Source organism: Schistosoma mansoni, chromosome 2 (assembly GCF_000237925.1).
Source record: "Schistosoma mansoni strain Puerto Rico chromosome 2, complete genome".
Taxonomy (NCBI): domain Eukaryota; kingdom Metazoa; phylum Platyhelminthes; class Trematoda; order Strigeidida; family Schistosomatidae; genus Schistosoma; species Schistosoma mansoni.
This window is the reverse complement of record NC_031496.1, coordinates 11,907,403-11,912,372: the sequence shown is the minus strand read 5'-3', so window position 1 is coordinate 11,912,372 and position 4,970 is coordinate 11,907,403. Positions and strand designations below refer to the sequence as shown.

Here is a 4,970-nt window from a genome sequence, read left to right as displayed (position 1 = left end):
TCGATCAGATAAGATGAAAACACTGTTAGTGATAATTGGTAAGACGATATGTTCACTGAAAGATCAGAAAAATATCATTTACAAAGCGAATGAAACTGAAACAATACAACGGATTTATGAAGATATGTACAATGTAGAAAAAGGAAATGACAAGTGATTTTAAAGAACCAGAATTTGGGTATAAGTAGTAAACCAGTCGGTAGATGATGTAAAAAATTTAACAACAACCTAAAATAAATTATTGATTTTATGTCGAAGTACGCTGTACGCGTTGTAGTCACTAAGGCACAGCAAACTGAAACGTGTGTTAGTCAAATCATAAAAATACAGACCACATCGTTCATAAAATAGAAAATAACATTTGTACAAGATTTGGCCAAATGTGGCTGTGAGTAGGGGGAACAGTAATCAGTAGACTGGGTATAAATCGGGAATGGTAAATCGTATGATAATAGTCTATAGGCTAAAATAATGCTTATAATAAAAGGAACATGAATATGAATAGTTAAGTTACTTAACAATTATGCAATAGGAAATATACGTATCATATTGGTTCATAAATGGTCCTCAGAAGTTAGCATTCACAATTCTATTCGGGATACAACAGATAGTGAGCTGTCTGTATACTTACTAAATTTTTCATCTTTCTTTACTGTAAATATAACATATAATTTGATAGAAAACGATTAATTTAACATTGACAACATCGTTAGTAACCGGAAGAAATGATGCAAAACATAACATGATTATATTACAATGACATTCAAATCAAATGTAACTTTCTTGCCTTAACTATGAATTGTAGAACTGAAGTAAATTTAACAGAATTTCAATAGAATGATTCATATCTTAACGGTTTATATCAGCTTTAGCTAATAGAGTTGCTTTATGTACATGATTCAAATGGTAAGAAAATCTGATAAATTTTCAGTTAACTACTACAACACAATAGTATAAGGCTTTTTAACCTATATTCATCACTAGAGAAAAAGAATTAAAAGAGTATTATAATGACCCACATTCTAAAAGGGAAATGTTTCTATACATAGTGTAAAATATTACATATCTAGATTGAATAAGTATTAAGAATTAATTATCTAAGAATAAACTGTTGCCATGATATACTTTTAATGTGGATTTTAAATTTAGATAATTGTGGTCATGAGTTAGATTGCAAAATCATGTTAATATTATTAGAAAGTAATCAACTAACAGATTATAATAAGATATTAAGAAAACATGTGTGTTTTTCTAAGTTAACTTTTAAAATAAATGTATTGTTTTATTATTGTTATTATCGTGGACGCGCACTGCTGAGGAGTCCCATAACGGCTGTCCAGTGCTTTCAGGTTTTCCATGGTGGTCTAGCTTCAATTGAATGATGATCTCCACAAAAACCTCTTTTGATAGTTATCATATGCTCACTAGTGACTGGCTCCATGAGGTATTTCCTGGAGTTCTAGTGAGAAGCAGTGACAAGTGAAGTTCAACCGAGTCTGTTTGGAGTTAGTAACTCACTGAAGACAATGGTAGATGTATCGCTCAATTTCGTGAATTAGTTGAAGTTAGACATTAACACTGTTGGATGCCGGCTCATTAGTCTAGAGGTTAAGCGTTCGAACGCGAGACTGATCGGTCCTGGGTTGGAATCTCGTGAGGCGTGATCGTGGATACGCATTGCTGAAGAGTCCCACAATAGTACGAAACGGACTTCTAATGCTTCTAGGTTTTCTATGGTGGTCTAGCTTCAATTGACTCATGAACTTAACCATTAAAATTATTATTATTCATTTAAGAAACTTTAGAAAAATTGTTAATTTCCAAAACATAACCCAATAACCTACAAATAACATAAGTTTGAAATTATTTAAAGAAGTAATTCAAGACTACTTGAACATTGTAGTGACTAGAATTATACTATTCTATTTTAGTAGTTCTGTTTAACGTGTTTTTTTAGCAAGGTTGGTCATTCAATCATAAATCAATGAATTAGGGTTGATAGATATGAATAATCATCTTAATAATCCAAATAATGTTTTATATATATTCGAATAACTCAGTGGCCGAGTGGATAACGCGATGGCGTTTGAAGCGATAGGTACTGGGTTCGAGTCCCAGAGTGAACATCAACTCTGAGATGCAGGTACATCCAGCTGACGAGTCCCAGATAGGACGAAACGCACGTCCTGGATTCCACTGCTAGAATCATTATTTGTCTATAATCAGTAAATGGTTAGTATCAAAGTCACTTATTTGATCTATAAAATCTGAAGTACTTAGATAGTAAATAAAGTTAAAATCATAATATCTTTAGACAGATTGTATGTAGAGATTTTATTTTTAAATTTTGTTATAAACACCTACTGGTTCGTTTTTAAAAAGAATTTTCGAAGTTTCAATAGGAAGTAATAGTAACCCTAATGAATTTTAATCATATTTTAAGTGAAGTAGATACTGTCAGTAGAATTGAATGTTGACTTAGATAAATGAATCTAATAATTATAACATATTGTTCATGCTGTGAATTTTCATTGTATTACACCAACACTTAGGGGATGCTTAATAATAGAAATTGACAAAATGATTAAATTTTGAATTGTTTCAACAGCTTTTAAAATGAATGAGGTACTGGGCATAGTGTTTAAATAATAACATACCGATTGTTTGATGAACAAATGTAGAATATATAGAAACATAGTTCTCTCAACACTTTTAACGAAGTTAATTATAAAAGCATGTGAATGATTGAGATTCTGTTCATAGTCATATGGTTATTGACACAAAGAGAAATAAGAACATGTAATTAAGTCTTCATTTCATATACTAGTAAGTGACCTACAAAATTCAATCACTTTTGTTTTAAGTAATGTTTGAATATAAATAAAGACAGAACAAATATTGATGCAGAATAATATGAATTCATTATATTTCGTGGTTTCTCATCAACTGCTTACAACCAAATATGTAATAGAGTTTTAGCATTGAGGTAATAAATAGTGCGGAACAATTGACATAATTGAATGTAAAGGATTGGAATGACAAAAGTTTATCAATGATAACTATATATATATATATATGTGCAAGGAAAGGTCAGAGGTTATTAGGTATTAGAATGAGGGAAGCATAAAGGGTGGGTGGCGTAATAGTTGAGTGGAGTTCAAAGACAGATAAGATCAAATGTGTGATAATATTAGAGGTGATGAAAGAGTCATGGAATTAAAACAATTAGGGTGGGCTATGTAATAATTGAATAGAACTTGGAGAGTTCATATAATTTAAGAGAGACAAGTGAGCGGAAATGTGTGAGAGAAAGGGTGATTTAATAATTGGATAATGGAAGAGGAATATAATAAAAACTAAATATTAACCAAATTAAAACTAATATCCAAAAAATAAAACAAGAAAATGGATTACCAGGGTAGTAATAAGTTTACCACTGTCTCTTTTTGAGTACATAGATCCGGTTTGAGTTTTTTTATCGCGATCGCTTCAGCAAACCGGAGAGCAGTTGTACTTCTTTGTTTGCTAATGATTTCGAAAGCATAAGAAATATCAATGGTGTACCCGGTGTCGAGTAAATGCTGAGCTATTGCACTTTTGAGAGCCCTGGTCCATCGCAGCCTCAGTTTCTTAGAAACATGCTCAGAAATGCGGACAAGTACTCTTCTCTCGGTTCTTCCAATGTATGTGCTTTGGCACGTTTGCGTGAACTAACTGTATGAAATGTTTGAATAGTTTTATTTTATATCGTATATTTAAAATATGGGTCGTATTCCGATATTTGTTCATTGGAAGCATCGCCTCAATAACAGGGATTTTTAGAAAATTTATTACCCACATACATTAGTTATAATAATTCAGGATCAAATTTTTATGATGTCAAGTGACAGTCACTAATTGATTGTTATGATATTGAGTGTAATAAGAATAAGAATAAAATAGTAAGTTGGTTTGATTCATAGTTAGACTAAGATAGTCTTCCAAATCATGGAAAAAATTGTGGGATGTGAAGCATTTGGGGAACTGGTTAAAAACAGATCTTTCTATTTCACTTTCATCTCCAAAAATGTTTTCAAAAGTTGACGTGTTGAGTCCGAGCATCAGCCTGAACATCAATACTGAGATGCGGGCAGATTCATCTGATGAGTTCCGATCACAACAAAGTACGTAACTGGATTTTACTGCCAGTTACTTTTGATGAAAGAACCTTGTATTGGAGTTTGAACAAACTGGTGTTTAGTTTTATTCTGTGTTCGTTAATAGACGGATGTGGAACTAACTCTGTGATTTATGCAATAATCATTTTTCTTGGAATATATATTAAAAGAAAATTTCATATTTTTTCAATCTGAGCTACACATTTTATTCATTAGGAAGCTTGACAATTTTAATGTGAGCTGGTTACGTTTTTCACTTTAACAATGAACCGGTTTGTTTTTCATGGGTGATTCCAAATCATGCTACCATCTATTCCCATTTAAACTGATGAAAATTTTATAGTTACCTAAACTTACACTTGCTTATTTTAAATATATATTAGTCTACTTTTAGTAACTATTATAATCCATATTACTCCTTTTTTCCACCACATCAGCCATAATATTTGCCTACTTTATAATTCATGCACACATTGCTTTTTAAATAGGTGAACTAAAATGGTAAATATTTTAGGTGTTCAGTAATGATGTTTACGTCCCTGACTGTGAAACTGGGTGACATGGGATCGAATCCATCAGCGAGCATCATTTCCTTCAAAATTACAGTTACACCTTGCTGATGAGTGTCAAGTAGCACGAAACCTGGGTCCTGGGGTTTCCTGTTGACTACCTCCAATCACCACCTTATCTCAACATAGTGCACGCAATGTGGAGTCACCTAGACTGGTGGTCACATTGCAGCTTGGTTGATAGGATTCGATCCCCACTAAAGAAGATGGAGCTGGCATACATGATATTTATTACCACTCAGTG

General features: G+C 32.3%; 1 non-coding gene across 1 annotated transcript; it reads left to right on the top strand.

Moving 5' to 3' along the window:
• The first annotated feature begins 2,057 nt into the window (after positions 1–2,057).
• Positions 2,058–2,124, top strand: Smp_tRNA_00748_Gln_TTG.1.1. Its single transcript has one exon. It is a non-coding gene (tRNA).
• The last annotated feature ends 2,846 nt before the right edge of the window (positions 2,125–4,970 follow it).